The sequence below is a fragment of the Grus americana genome, chromosome 4, assembly GCF_028858705.1.
Source record: "Grus americana isolate bGruAme1 chromosome 4, bGruAme1.mat, whole genome shotgun sequence".
NCBI lineage: Eukaryota > Metazoa > Chordata > Aves > Gruiformes > Gruidae > Grus > Grus americana.
In genome coordinates this window covers 17,813,982-17,830,380 of record NC_072855.1, presented here as the reverse complement: position 1 = coordinate 17,830,380, position 16,399 = coordinate 17,813,982, and the positions used below count along the sequence as shown (strand labels likewise).

The following is a 16,399-nucleotide window of genomic DNA, read 5'->3' as shown; positions in this document are numbered from 1 at the left end:
GATCCAATAGACAAAAATGTCTTTGGAAAGAAAATTCAAAGATTAGAAGTTGTATTATTCCAATTACCAAATTTATTAAAATCTTTCCTAATCACATTTGGTTTTTTGTAAACATTGTAATAAAAATGTGAAGAGCTTTTTCTCAGATCCTCTACCCAAAAAAATAGCTAATAGTCCCACTAAGTCCCTCCATTAAGGAGAAGATAACAAAATTGAATTTTTTTCAGCTTTTCTGAACAGAAAACATGGGATGATGCACTGAACTAAAACTGAAAGAGTCAAAACTATTTGGCCTGATCATGCTTTGTTCTGTCTTTAGTACAATGAGGAGCTGCAGCCCATCTATGCGTTGCCGGTTGTCACCCTTGATGCAGTCCCCATAGAAGGTATCACAGAAATACAAATATGCATGTTTGCCCATTTCCTTTCTAATTACATGGACAGACTTGAGTCCTGTTGATCTGACAAGAATGTTTGCATTTTAGGCTACATGTATGGCTGCCATGATCTTAAACCCAGCCGCAATTAAAGAGATTTTCAGAGTAACTGAGTAAACATTCTTAGAGTAAATGACAATCCAAAATTGGATTTACACACAGAAGAGTCCTTCCTGGTGAAGGCAAATAGATAATACTGCAGGTGATACTGAAGGGAGGAAACAGTTGAGGTTGGTGGGTGATGGGGATATTGCAAAAGCAGTTGTCTTTTCTTAAGCAGTAATCGGTATACTCATTTGTGCCATATTACCATAGAACGTAGTACTTCTAGCAGTTCTTATTACAGGGGCTATGGCCACACGACAGCAAATACTGTTAAGACACAAAGTGGGCATTCAGGAAGGATCTTTACTGAACTAAAATTGGCACTGAAACACTAATGTTTTCAATTACTGCAGAGCAAAATAAAATGTATACATGACAGAAATCACCTAAAGAATTCAAGCCTGCTCTTTAGCAAGTGATTATGCCATAACACCACCTGAAATGGATACATCCAGGTGGGTGATCCTCATTAAGACTGGAACTAGCCCCATTTTATAGGATCGACATAAGACCAGATAAATTTTGCAAGTGTTTAATAGCATTGAAGTGGTCTACAAGACCTTGTATTAGCTCATTTTAGGAACAGAAAATTCATTTTTCTTTCAGAACAAGTAAGCCTTCAGCATATCCAAAAATATACCTGTTTTTTCCAAACGTTGCCTCACTGATCAAGCCAATAAATTACACCAATAGCTTGTATCAAATCTCAAAAACTATGGAAAAAAAACCCAAACAACATTTCTTAGTGTTTTTCATTTGATGTTAACTTCTGGAGACTTAAGTCACTAATGGACTCTGGTTACAGATCTATTTAGTTTCATTTTTTAAATTAATAATACCGAGGTCGCCTGTCAGTACTGCCTGAAACTAGAACATTTCCTTTTTAACAATCGAACACTGTATATAATTCAGTGTGTTAAAGAAATTACTCTTTTGTCAATTATTAACTTACCTGTTCTGTGGCATATGTTATCACCTGGCACAGATCTATTTTTTCCGTTAATATTTCATTTCAGTTTGTTCTACAAGAAACTGAGTTAAAATGCAAGAGTTTGAAATGTCATAGGAAGGTATAAATGCATGAACCACAGTTTCTGCACAGTTGCTATTACAGTTCCTTCCAGCATGAATTAAAGGTATTTTTATCTTCAAACTCCAAAGGAAAAACAGGAAAAACAATCCCTATGATTTAAGTAGTCATGCAGAGTATTTAGATTTTTTCCACACCTCAAGTCTGACTTTGATGTATAAAATCAGAGAATTCCATTTGTTCCTACATCCATTTCAGCAACAACACTTTGGGCACTGAAATATTTTGAGAGTTATTTTTCTGGAACTGTTTAGCAAATCATTGCTGATGTACTTTGCAAGAGCTTCTCAGTTAAATAAATTACAAAAAAATAGTCTACACAGTAATGGAACAGTAAACTAAGTAAAATGTTCCCAAAAGAACCAAGCATAATGTAAAATATTAAATAAACGTAGCATTAGAGACTTAGTTATTGAAGCATATTTTGGCTCTTGCTGATCTTTGTTTTCCTTTTATGTCTTTTAGAAATGCTGGAACAGTTTGAATCATTTCGTTTTCAAGGTCAAGCTCAGATAAAGTGTGAACCCTCCCTAAGAGCATGTTGTAATATGTTCCTAGTTGTTTCACAAAACTATCAGCTTCTGAATTTCCTTCTTCAATTTACACATTGCCACGTGGCCTTATTTCTTTGGAATGACAACTATTCATGTTTGCAAAATCACAGATTTCTCATAAAATCTTTTGATATTTTTCTGTTAAATGGCATTTCTGAAATTCAACCTGTTTAGTAGAAATTACTCTGAAAGATGTATAGAGCTGAATAAAGCACTTTTTGCCTAGTCCTGCTGTTCCTATTTACTAGGAAGTACATCATAATTGGCCATATACCATCACTCTGATAAGAAAATTTTAAAAGCTATGTGACATACAACAGAGTAAGGTAGAGAAGGAAGAGGATATGCTCTTTATTTTTCCAGGTTGCACCACAATATTCATAGCAACCACAGCATGCCTGCTGATTCCAAAGATGTTTGAGAAAAGAACGTAAGCAGAGGGAGCGCAGAAGATGCTATGCATCGAACTCTCCTATTATTTACTGGTTCAAATGAGATGTTTTGATGGTTACAGCTGCACAGAGTATAGAGCTAGTGCTGCTTCATAAGGGCTTCCAATGTGTCAAATCTAACTGTCCTCAGAGTTATCGCGGGAAGAAATAGAACGATGCCAGGAAGAACACCAATAAATTCTTATCAATGACCTTCCACCTTTGATATGACATTCTATGTAGTGTCATACAGGTATAAAAATTAAAATTAAAGATCTCTGGCTCAGACAAATTATCAATTAACTTGATAATTCAACAACTCCCTTTGCCAAGAGAAAAGAAAAAAAAAAAATCACCATATTTCCCTCTATCCCTCTTTCTCCTAAAAATACTTTCTCCTCATGTGAGCCTGAAAACATCATATGAGCCACCATGGTAGAAAGGCTCAAATCAGAGGGCATAGGTGTAAATGCGGAACAGTGCATTGGTCAAAATCTCATTTCTGTTCTGAGATAATAAGTATTAAACTATATTGCTTAAGTATTTTCATTTTTTCATCCTAGCTGCTCCTGAATACTCAGTCTTTCTACCACTTCAAAATTAAGAAGGCTTGTAATGTACATCATCCTTTCAATTGTTATAATCAGGTAATTTAAAATTAACTAAGCTGATAGTATGATTCATGATCCAAGTTTCAATAAAGCTCAACAGCTTTAGCTCTATGTATTAGACTGAATGTATCTCTACAGCAATTTAACAAAACTCCAATATTGGGGGGGGGGGGGGGAAGAATATCAAAAGGAGCAAAAAAATGGAATTGTGGAGTTTCTATGTGCATTCATTAAGTTCAACTTTCATATGTAAATTTAATGCAGTTCAAGTGCTATTCAACTAAAAGTGATTTTATTTCTTCAAAAGTTCATTCAGAAAATTATGTTGGATTGTGCTGTATTATCCAAGGATTATAGGTGCAATTCTTAACCTTCCAAGCGTAAAGTTTACAAAAGTAGGTATCAAACTCATGCATGTTGAGAGTTTGAAAAATGTTCTTCTTAGGAACAGTACTATCAAGGTCAAGCAAGGGCAGCAGGGAAGACTGGCTTTTGAATTACATAAATTCTAGGCTGCTGTGTAATAAGTAGAGAACATCTTCCACAAAGTTAGCGTGTGACCCTGATTGCTCACAGATTATCATAATATCCCCTATCTTGAAAGCTATCTCTAGTCCAGAAGGCTTCCATCTAGAACAAGAACATCTAATTTTCTAAGATATTCATTATCCCTGGCTTCCATGGACATCACTGCAAAAGCCGACCTTGGGAACCTTGCAAGGCAGTCAAATCTTCAGCTGTCCCTCAAAGACATTCTCCCTCTACTTTTGAGATGAGAAGCTCCAGCTGACTCCCTGGATTATTTTGGACACAAGTTCTCAGAAGCTGAATTGCAAAGTGATGTTTTGCAAAGTTTATCATTCTTGTCTCTTGTTTGGACTGATCCTATACTGTGGTATTACATAAGCAATCAGCTTTGCAGCTCTCGTCACCCACTTCTCTTACACTACCCACTTTAAGGCATGGTACAGCAGATACCAGTGTATGGAGAGACCGCGTGCTTCCAACATTTTAAATATGGATGCAGAACATGAATGGTGTTTGTGTTTCAAACATAAGCTGCTTGTAGCTGAAGACTTGCAATCCTCTAAGATGCACAGTTCACTTGCGTGATATTTCCACAGTTATTTTTTTCAGAGCAACTGACATATGCAAATCAGCCTATTGCCTCTTATTCGGGTGAAAATTTGGTGCAGACACTGAAGACATCAAAAACCTGGGGTTTTTGGCCTTTGTTTTAGCATTTAAATGGGTATAGAGAACAGATTCTCCCCTGCTCCAAGAACCAAAAATCTAGTCCTCTATCTATTAGCTATATTAGCTATATATCAGCAAGTAGCAACTGCGTTGTTACTATTATTTTTAAGGTTAAATATATTCAAGTTGCATTTGTAAGGTGCTAAGAACCTGCAAAGTCACTTCAATACAGAGGCGCATCATCGTTCCAGTAACGCACAAGCCCCAAGAGACTGAAGCATGTGCACAGTTTTTAGTCCATGCAAAGTCCCACTGAAGTCCTAAGAAAAAAACCTTCTGAAATCAAAGGGATTGTCCAAGTTGTTAAAATGAAGCCTGTGGAAACGGTCCTGGAGCAAGGCACAGCCATTCACCCCATTCCCATTCATCACATTGCTTTCATTTCATGCAGTGTGGATGAAATGGAGTCCAGAGCTCCACTGACAGATAGACCTGATGTCCTACCTCAGTCTTCATAGTCTAATGCATAAGCCTCAGCACATATGCATAATCTATAGTGATTCTCTGGCCCTAGTATAGAAATAGAGAGAACAAAAAGACCCTGGCCATAAATACCATTAAAAGAAAAAAATGCAGAGGCAATTATATTATGCCAAGGATGAATTAGACAGTTAACTTGCTCTCCTGTGTTAAGCGTGGAAAACTATTACCAGTTTTGACTTTTCCCATCTGTTCTACTCCAAGGTTGCCGAAAGGCTGATATTCTGACAGCAATCTGAAGCATGGTTTTGCCAACTGTTTCTTTTTTAAAGTCCATGTTCCATATGTTCTTATTATGCTTCTTTTTATTGCCCTGAGATTACACAACTAGGAAGGAAAAAAAGTTGACAGTTTTGTACAATGATATTAAATATATTATTAAAAAAGTTTGTGGAAGAGATCATCAGAATATACTTCTCTCTTTTCCTATGAGTTACATCCTTGTCTTGTCATAGTGTATATTCCTGTCACTTACAATGATTGTCTGTTAAACTTCACATACAGTATGTTTAATATATATCACGTACAGTCTCCACAAAAAATTAATGATTTAGAACAAGGTATGCAGTAAGTAGGAGTTTTAAATATGTATTGAATTTCAGAAGTGTAGAAGAAGTATATCTATGGTTTACACATGGAAAGTATTTCCACCAGCATTCCTAAAATATTGTCACCTTCCAAGTAGTTCATCTTTATCACAAGAGTTTTAAAAGCAAAAAATCTTGAATTCTAACCTCATGATAACCTTGCAATGCTATGTAATAGAAAGCATACTCATAAAATCTATGCAGCCCTGGAATAGTTAATACTGATTTTATGTCCAGAGTTCTCATCAACTCAGGGCAAATCTCTACAATTATCATCTATAGCAGTATAAAAATCCCTACAGTTATCATCTATAGTAGTATAAACTAGAAGTTAGTGAATAAACCACCAGAGGAAACCACTGGAGTTTCATATCCATCTACAACAGTCTGACTGGCATGAGTCCCAAAAGAAGACAGTAATCAAAAATGAAAGTATTGAAAGAGGGTTTTGGTGTGAGAGGATTCAAGCACAAGCTTAGCCTTATCAATAAAGGAAGTGGTATGTTTTATTTGCTCACCTGATTGTATAAGAAACAGACAAAACTTTGCAGCACACAACTCCTTCTTTAAGTCTGAAAAGGAAGCATCAGCCTTCAAAGCTGAGGAGCACAGAATTATGTTGGTGGGCAGGGACTCTGAAGACCATCTAGTACAACACCCTGTTCCAAGCAGAACTACAGCCAGCACTTGATCAGGTAGGTCAAGGCTTGGTCTAGCCAAACCTCAAATACCTCCAGAGATGGTGATCCTATAACTTGTCTGGTAAACTTGTTCCAGTACTGCATGTTCCTGCTTGTGAGAATATTTTTCATAATGTCTGAGATGATACCTATGTGGCCATTGCCCTTGCTACATTATCTGTCCTACCAAGAAGAACCTGGCCCCATCATGTTCTTATCTACCCTTGAAATAGTTGTAAGCAGATGTTAGACTGGCCCTTAGTCTCCTTTCCATCAGACTAACAAACCCAGATCCTTCAGCTTCTCTTGAGAGATGTTCTCCAGGCATCTTGGTAGCCCAGCAGTTGGATCCTCTCCCACTTCTTTATGTATATTTTGAATGTCAGGGGCCCAAATGGGATGAACTTTTCCTGAGTGGCCTTGCCAATGACAAGTAAAGAGGGTAATAAGTTTTCTGTCCGGTGGTCATCTCCTTAAAATTCGGGTCGGTACACTGTTTGCACGATTTATTCCCAGTGAGAGCATGCTGTTGGGTTGTACAGCCTGAACATCTCGTGTAACTTCCCAGCCCTTTTCTGCAGATCTCTCTGCCAGTCACTTCCCAGTCTGCACAGGGTAATCCTGCCCATGAAACAGAACTTTCCACTTTCCCATGTTGAAGCTTACAAGATTTCTGCACTTGCTGAGGGTACACTCTGTGTAATCATTCATAACACTGTTGAAGGTGATTGAACAATATCTGTCCCAATATCAAGCTAAGGGTATTATGGTCATTACTCACCATCAGCCAGATCTCAGACTGTGGATTATTGCCCTTCAAACTTGGTGGTCCAGCGAATTTTCTTCTAACAGTCCCATCATCCAGCCCACACTTACTCAGCTTGCAAAGGAAAACGCTGTGTGAGATGATGTCCAAAACCTTATGAAAGTCAAGATATATCACATTCAGCGATCTCCTCTCATGCACAGAACAAGTCATATCATTAAAGAAGGCAATCAGCGTGGTCAAGCATAATATGCCCCGGCAAATCTGTGTTGAGTTTTTTTATTATATCTTTGCCCTTCAGGTGCTTGGGCTTGAATTCCAATACCTGCGTGATTTTTTCAGGGAATGAGATTTTGAGGGCATCACAATTGCTCTAACATAATAATCACCTTAACCTATTAGGTTATTGTCCCATCCCAGCCAATTGTCTTATCATTTCTCTGCTTGAAAATGTTACCCTTTGCTTCACAGGTACCAACCCAGTCACCTTCTCTCTCAGATTGTCTAATTATTTAAGGAAATTACATCAAACTAAAAGCAATTATTCTCCAACTATATTAAGCTTGAAAAATTTTGCTTCGATTTCAGACTTCAGAAAAAAAGGTTTACGTGACTAAAAAAACTTTTACAGCTGTACCAAGTGGATCTAATAAAGACATAACTTTGTTCTACAAAATTAATCTCATTTATTTATTTTTATTATCACAGGTATAACAACAACAATACTATTAATAAATACCCTGCAGCACTAGTTCACACTTTGAAGCTAGGAGAATTAGTTTCCAGATTGTTAACTCGCCTTTAGGTTGTTAGTTATAAACAAGTAGTCAAAATCTGTCATCATTATAATTATTATATCAGTAATATTTTATTTATTTGTAATAAAATAGCATTTGGAGTTGCAAGCCTTACAATCTTCTTTTATACAAGCAATTTCCCTTCAAAGCCTACTGCACTCCATTAAACCACTTTACCTGATTTTTGAGGCTTTGGTGCAAGTCAGAAATCATCAAAATGACCACCCTCAAAATGAGTTTCAAGGTTTGCTCAAGCTGCCCTAAACCTCCGGCCCCATCTTGCCTCCCTGCCCTGCTGCTTTGTTTGGGCTCTGGTGGGTCTGGGGTGAACCAGCTCAGCTGATTTGTCCAGCTGAAAACATTATGCTGGGAAGATCCGCTTCCAGTCAGACCAAGAAACTAATACAACTCACCACACAAGTGCTGAAGATAATGCCAAGGAAAAAGTAGGCAAGTGTGTCCATGCTCCTTTTAGGAGTAATGCAGTCTTAAAAGTCATCTCTGACACTTAGATCTCTCAAGACATTTGTGAAAATACTCTGTTAACAGTAGGCTTGAAATTGATGTCACCAATTGAAATTGATGTCTGTTTACGCTAATGGAAATCTGCACAAGTAGAAAAACGCTTTCCAAAAGGGAAAGAAATAAGCAAGGGCAATAGCCTGCCTTTGTACTTCTTTACATTTTCTTCATTTTGATGGATTTAGAGTGACTGAGTGACAACTTTCTCACTTCCATTTACCCAGTTCTAACATGAATCACCTCAACGGCACACGGAACTCACAAAATCATAGACACAGGAAATCAGAGGCTCAGGAAACAGGGATATGCACACGCACACAGAACCTGTGCTGTAGATGAGCTGAAGGGCAGTGTTTTGTTCTTAAGCCAGATAATCCATTTCTTTTATGGTTGGCTATAATGCTGATTATGATCTGATTAACGGCCAATTTCATGATGAGCACATTATTCAAATTTATAGTCGTTTGTTTGTAATATGGGCTCTCAGAAAGCTTTGCTCTTAATTACACTGATGCTTTAATTTTATAGTTCTACAGTGCTGATTGGAATTGTCAGTTTGTGAATATGATTATTGCACATTAATGCTAAGTGTATAGTAATGTTCTTCTAGTATGATACGAACATGCGTTGTGTTCTTGATTCTACTGTATTTAATTATCATTAATATATTCTTTATTAGAAGCAGATGGGCTGTTCAATAGAAGCATTCTTGTACTGTGTCCCTGCACCTATCACAGTGATCCAGACGAGGACAATGGGTTAGGATTGCATTGTTGAGGTTCCGCACATAGTTACTGATTTAAATCCAATGCAATTTAATTGGCTGCAGCGGGGCTATTCTGGATTTGCAAGAATGTTCTGAGAGCTGAACAGCAAACAAGGCATTATCTTATTGATGCGCCTGTTGGTATATGTTCAGCAGACTAAATGTTAAACAGTAACTACAGTAAGACCCTCTGCTCCAGTGTAACCTTACAATATCAGTATTTGTCTGTATTTCATCTGACCTTAATTGCAAAGTGTTTATTTATTCAGACTGTGCATTTCAGTTCATTGCTGCCTTATCTGTACTATGCTGAAATGAAAGACTGTGACAATTAGGTGACAGTGCTGATACCAACCACTACAAAAACTTGCTAGCACTATGCGTTGCCAGTGCTACAGTGGAGGCTCCTTTTTCCTTTTAAAAAAGTTTGGTACCTAAGGAAACCAAATTAACTACTGAAGAGTAGTTAATTTGTTAACAAGTCCCTGGGAGGTGTTTCCCTCAAAAAAGGAAAGATTAGGCGTCGTGACTGATTGAAGTCTAATTATGAGGACTGACTTTCTCCATCCTATATTTGTATCCGCTATGCTTTAACATCAACACGCGACAGCTCTACTTGTCAAACCAACAGAAGTGGCCTCTGAGATGCCACAAGGAGCCTGTCCACCAGCGCTGTCGATTCATCTCTACCTGATATCCTGGTCCAAGGCTCAGAGTACAAAGGACGTGACACAATAACATTAATAATTTAAAGATCAGGTAAGTCTTGTTAGTGAGAGTGAAGAGTTTCCAACTACTCTTCTTCCAAAGACATTTAGTGGGGAAAGTCATGAAGAAAACACTGGTAACGCGTACTGGTTTCTTGACGGCTATGGCGTTATGGGGTGCTTCCTTCTCTGAAAGCAGTGGTTGTATCTTGGGGAGCAGCCTTTACCAACTTTCGTCAGCCCCAGATGGCAGGTATTCACATCCCTATGCTAGCACAAATATTTCAGCAGAATGTAATCTTTCCCAAACACATTATGTTGCTTTTTATAAATAACCGACCAGCTTAGTGTGTGCTTATACTGTTGGATGTAGAAAGCCGTGGGCTAGCCTCACCCACAGCCCAAACTGGCTGGATGCAAAAGCCATTTAGCTACATTAATGCAGGGCTACACCTGAGCTAATAAGACCTGCTGAGAGTCCCAGTATTAGTACAATTACGTTTTCACAGTAGCTTGTTTTTCTTTTAGTCTAAAATATTAGATCACACAGGCTGACGATTTCATTATTTACATCAGAACCCAAGTAGAGTTTAATATGTATAGAGAGAGTTTATCACAAACAGAAGCTTAAATAGCCAATATAAATCTTCTCCAAAGTAGTAATAGTGGATTTAGCAGCTATGTGGTAAACAGAGAATTAAGGATTTCATTCCACTAGTCTTTTATTTGTCTTTAAGCTGACATGCAACATAATTTTGCTGTTCACAATAACAAACCTTAATTAATAGACTTCTTCCTAGTATTTTATTCCAAAGAATTAATGTTTGCATTTAATATCATACTGTCATTATCTTGTTTCCTCCACAGTGAGAAGAGTTGTCTGCATTCTGCAGGTGCAGAGGACCAGCTAAATACACAACAGCCCCACCCCCATCCTTCCTATCAGCATACACAATGATCACCAGTTATTCTGCATAATTACATGGTTGCATGTATTAAATGTTGTTATATTGCATGGCAGCATGTTTTAACAGTTAGGAACTTACATCTCAGAACTCTTACAGGTATTTTAGTCACAGTTTGAAAAAGCAGCATCTTTTTCCTGGAATGAAATGTGGGTTTAGCACAAGTTAACTAATCTAATCAACAATATGAAAACATAATTAAATAAGTGCAGAAAAAACCCCATGTTTTTCTCTTTTCTTTTTTTTTTTTTCTGTGTGTTACCATCTGGTTCGCTGGTAACCTAGAAACTAGATTTATCAGCTGCTAGCTACCTGAAGGCTTGGGAGAAAGCGAAGAGGAGAGAGGAAGGTTAGTACTCAGTATTTGTTTTAACGCAATATGTTCTAGGTGCACTAGAGCTAGTATTGTCAAGTCATACAGTTGTATACAACACCACAAATTCAAAAGAGCATAAACAGAATTATTTTTAATTAAGATTACCAAGTTAATGTTGATTTTAAGTGGGATTACTAGTCTGAGGCCCAACAGCAGAAAACTTGAGATGCAACTTGGTTTCTCCATCTATATAAAATGGAGGGTTGCTTCCCACGTACGTTTGCTAATAGCACGAAATTCTGAGTTAAGGCTACACTTGAAGGAAAATCAAATATTTGAAAATGTTTAAGCACCTAGACAAGACATCCTAAAAACTAAAACTCAGAAAATTGAGCCAAAGAACTAAGAGGGTTTTTATCAATTATACCAGAATTTCAACCAGCACTTGCAACCAGTAAATTCAGTTAGACACACACTACTCTCATAATGCAACATTAATTTACTCCCAGCAGCTGGCACTAGCATTGCTTTCCTGACACAGTAGTGTAAAAACATTAAGAACTTTAGCTTCATTTACTCCACTGACTGAAAAGTAACTCTGCTGAGCAGTAGAGGGATTAGATAGCTTAGATTATCAGGAGAATCCAGTCAAGATGAATACAAATAAAGATGGATATAAAAAACTTTGGATACCAGGTATTCTTCATTTTGGCAATGAGAAGTAATGTTTTGCAGGGATTGCTATATTACTGTGAGACTGAAATGTGTAGCTGTGATTTCTAAAACCTACTAAAAGGCAATGGTGACAGTGTTTTTCAGGATGACTCTTCAGGGCAGGGAAGATGTGGTAGCAGGGTATCCTGTTTTAATTTTTTTAAAAAAAACACTGCTCTGTTTTTTGTCATCTTGCCAGTACTTCACTATTTTAAATATGCGTTGGGTTTATCTCAAGACCAGAAATACCCTGAACGAGAAAAGAAATTGATTTGGGTCAATCAGTGGCATCAGTATGTGAGGAAAAGTATCAGAAGGGAATGAGCAATAACAGAGACAAAATTCATATTAGTGAATATGAATAAGAATATGAATAACTCACCTTAGTGAGTTACTGTATGCCAAGCCAATTCCATTTCAAAAAATCACTAGCCAAAAACATTTTCATGCTCAAGGACAAAGCATTCATTAAGGTAACCTTAAAGATTTGGGAAAGAGAGGAAAGGTTCTCTGTGGAATTAGAATCAAGTTTAAACAAAGAAATCTGCCTTAATCTAACAAGGCAGCACCCCTCCAGGAAATTAAGTGACAATGTTATTGCAACGTAAAGTCAGAAAGTAATTAAAAGTGTAGGGGGTGGAACCCTGCAGGCCTTGCAACAATGAATATTGCCATCTTTCTGTATTTTTGCTGCCAACGCTGGGAGTGATCAAGGGATCAAGTCTGCAGAAAAGGTCAGAGGATTAACAGGTGTTTAAGGGAGTATAACAGAACTAAAGTGGCAGCTTCCATGGCAACAGCCAGGGGAAAAAAAAAAAAAAAGTTGAAAGAAAAAAAAAGAAGTACATTGTCAAGTAAAGAAATATGACTCTAACTCACAACTAAGTAGTAGGTCTGGGATGCCTAAACAACCGAGAAATGACCAGTAATAACTTTTTCAGGTAAAGGAGGGAAACTAATATAATGATTCTGTCCATATGCTTTGCCTTTTCAAATTTTAGTGGCAATTAGAAACTGTTCTTTCAGTAGGAAGACTGCTCCTGGTTCAGCTGAAGGCTCTCCCTTGGTTTTAATCACTGTGTCCCAGGCCACGTACCTCTGTTGAGGGAGAGAGCAGTAAGACTGATGTCAAACTGCAGCACAGCACAACCTCTATCAGCCATCTTCTGATCACACTGGGGGTTATTATACTGCATAGTATTTGGGGATATTAGGGTAAAATAGCCCAACTAGAATTCCCTGAATGCATTCTCAAAAATCCAGCTTACTACAATAAGTACTATCAAGAGACTTTGCAGAACGATAGAAAAGGCAACCACTGAAAATGAAGGCCTTGAACGTGATTTTTGTTTAATGTAATGAGATATCTGTACATGCTTTTACACTCATTTCATTTTAAACTAAGTATTTCCAAATATAACAATGTGCATTTAAAACTAAAAACAATCTCGCTTGCATGTACATTTTAGCTATTGATTGAAAACACATTTTTCCTTTTCTTTTTTCTGTTCTTTAATCTCCCTAGCCTTGGAACAGATTGTACAGAGTTCGGATAAGATTATGTTACAATGCAACTGTAAACTGACACCTTAAAAAATGGGAACACTGCCAAGTTATTCACAATTCATATAACCAAGAGTTCACCAACTGTTTTCCTTTAAATTGAGAAAAGTATCAAATTGCACACCAGTTTTATTATCTATAAATATTTATGCAAGATTAACTGTTCAGTTTTAAATTTCAGTAAGCAAAAATTGCAAAGGGCCAACTGCTGAAAATGTATGAAGTCTCTCAGAATATAGAGCAAAGTGAGTTGTACAAGAGTTTGTAGGCCTTAAAACTGTAGTGAGTTCCCTGAATAGAGAGGAATCACCTATTTATGGTGAATATTAAGGCAAGTTAAAAGTAGAATCAAACCCTGAAAACCAACCTATATTCAATTCCTTAATATATCTTTATTTATATAGGTACACAGAAATACAAGAAGAACTCTTATGCTTTGAATCTGCTCATTTAAGTTGTTTTAATACAATTATATTTGGCAGTTGACATTAGCTATTCATCTAAACTTCATTTAAACTTGGGATAAAGATGTTAAAACACCAAAATTCTGCTCCTAAGTATGTTTTTGACTTGCTGCTAAAGGCAAAGAAATCCTTTGGTTGGCATAGTAGATAATTTCTCTCAAATGCATTTTAATTTCTTATGGTTTTGCTTTCAAAAAATTTCAAGAATTCTCAGTATAAATGCTCAAGAAAAGTGAATTTTCATTACATGATACATTCAAAAACACATGTAAGATAATGTACTGTTCTTTTCCTACAAACATATTCAGCATAAACTGGATTATAAGATTTACATCTGTCTCACCAGAAATCTACGGAAATAACATGTGACTGTTGTGACCAGTCCAGTAACGAAGCAGCAGCTCGAATTTCAAGCAGTAAGCCAAATTTATTTGAACTGTGAGAGCGAATTATTAAAAAAAAAAAAAAAAGAAAGAAAAATAACACATTTACAAATACTGACTGTGTACACATTTTTCAAAATGGTAGAGCAAAAGCCTATGTGTAATTATGCACTTGTTCACCTCAGAATTTTGTCTGCAGGAATGTTTTAAAGCTATAAAATTTCTATTAAAATAAGTTCTCCTCCTAAACATAAAGACATCCATAAATATCTAAATGAAAGAATCCTAAATGTGGGTTCAGTTGTGACTTCAAATATTTTGCAAATGTGGTAATTTGGAATTCATCTTCATGTCTTAATTTTTTAATTACAAAAATACCTAAGCCCATTTCAGAGAGAGCTGTGAATCATCTTTCATTTGCATTTTGCCTCCACTGCCAGCAAAGACATCATTGTTCAAGGGAAACATATCTCAGTCATTATCAAGAGCTTATGTTACAGCTAAGTCCTTGGACAAGCTGATTTGTAACTTATTTCAGTTACCTAATCTAATCAATGAAATACTAATAAAGAACCTTGTTATTTATGGAAAACAGCAACAAAGATGGGAAAACTTTCCTAAATATACCAAGTCGTATCAGAAGCTTAACTTCTTTGGATTCCAAATAATTTTAACTGTTCAGACTTCAAATCACAAAACTAACACGCTGCACATAATGTGAAAGTATTAGGAGATGATTTGGAAACACTGATCACCTAAGAATCGCAAATTTCATGAGCAACAAAATTCTTGCTAGCTAAAGTAAAAGACATTCAGTTAGTTTCTCAGATAGCAAATCACGCTAAAGCTTTTAATCAAAAATATACCTGCCAATATTTATAAGAGCTCTAAATAATTTCACACCTAGACAAAAATCTAGGCCTTCTGTATTTTCTCTAATTTCTGACGTTTTCCCACTTCTATTCTTTCATACCTTTCGCTCTTTTTTTCTTTCACCGTTAGTCTGAGTGAATGATTCATTGCAAATAATTGCCATGAGCTATTCATACTTTTGCTGCATGCTGGTATCCACCAGCAGATTGTAATTTATTTGTCATTTTAAACCAGCCATGTTTTTTGCAAGTTGATGTTCTTTTTGTTTGGGGGTTGGTTTTTTTTCTGTACAAGTAGATCATGAAAATGTGAGTACTGGACACTTAACATTTCAAAATTCAAACTGTGTTGCTTAGTTGCTATGCCACAAAAAAAGAAAGAAAAAGGCTGTAGTTTCTATTCTTGGATCTTGAAAGTATAATCACACAGTGGCTTGAAGAAGCCAAACTTTTGGGGAAAGGAAATGTTTAGAGAAAGACTGTAAAAAAGTAGGATACAGGGAACATTACAAAACAATTAACCATTATCTTTCCAGGCTACATTGGCATATCCCAGGTAACTCAAATAATCGCAGTAGTTATGAGTGGAAGAGATTGCTGAGTGTCATCTATCTACTTCAGGTTTTTTAGTCGTTGTGTTGCAAATGTTTGATGATCTGTGGATTTGTTTTAAAATGGATTGTGAATATATATAACAAAAGAAAGTCAGTTGTTATTATGCTTAGAATTGCTGTGTGGAGTTGTGAAAAAGTCAAAAACCACATACAAACCCTCTACAAGCAGTTCCACAATTCCTTCTAGACAAACTTTTCCAGAAAAATAGATAAATGTATACATATATATAAAAATAGCTATATAAACACATGTAAAATACATATTAAAATAAATTAACATAAATCCTAACATACAGCATCTCATAGTCCAGTTTAAACCCATTATTTGTTGCCTACCCAAAACCAGAAAGCGCTAAGCCAAGCCGCAGACCTTGCCTTCCCACGGAGCTGCTCCGTGAATGCCAGTTCCATTTAGCAGCTGTAGGGTCAGGGGGAAATGTGTGGTTTTGGAAACACAGTATGTCAGTGTTTCCAAAACATTTTCCTGGAATTTTTTTTCTGAAGAAAATTTTCTTAAAAAAATGGATTTGTTCCAATTTGAAACTAAGCCAAATTAAGAAGAAAAAAAACCCCATAAATCTGTGAACTGCAAAGCCTGCTATTCAGCCAGCCCTATTGCTGTGGCATGGTGTTTTTTTCCGAACACTCTGGTGCCACCATGGTCAAATTCCTATTCTTCCTCTTGACTCTTCCAGTTTCATTCAACAAGACTTTTCCC

General features: G+C 36.6%; 1 long non-coding RNA gene across 6 annotated transcripts in view; it reads right to left on the bottom strand.

The window, feature by feature from the left end:
• LOC129206429 (uncharacterized) overlaps window positions 1–16,086 on the bottom strand; it is a 166,353-nt gene extending 150,267 nt beyond the window's left edge. For 5 of the 6 annotated variants that reach the window (XR_008577131.1, XR_008577133.1, XR_008577132.1 and 2 more), the window contains exons 1-2: window positions 16,018–16,082; window positions 7,014–7,151 (exon numbers count right to left, since the gene is read on the bottom strand). This is a non-coding gene — a long non-coding RNA (uncharacterized LOC129206429). Of the gene's footprint in view, window positions 1–7,013; window positions 7,152–16,017 lie in introns of all 6 variants that reach the window. The other variant, XR_008577134.1, reaches the window with a different exon arrangement.
• Window positions 16,087–16,399: the final 313 nt, after the last annotated feature.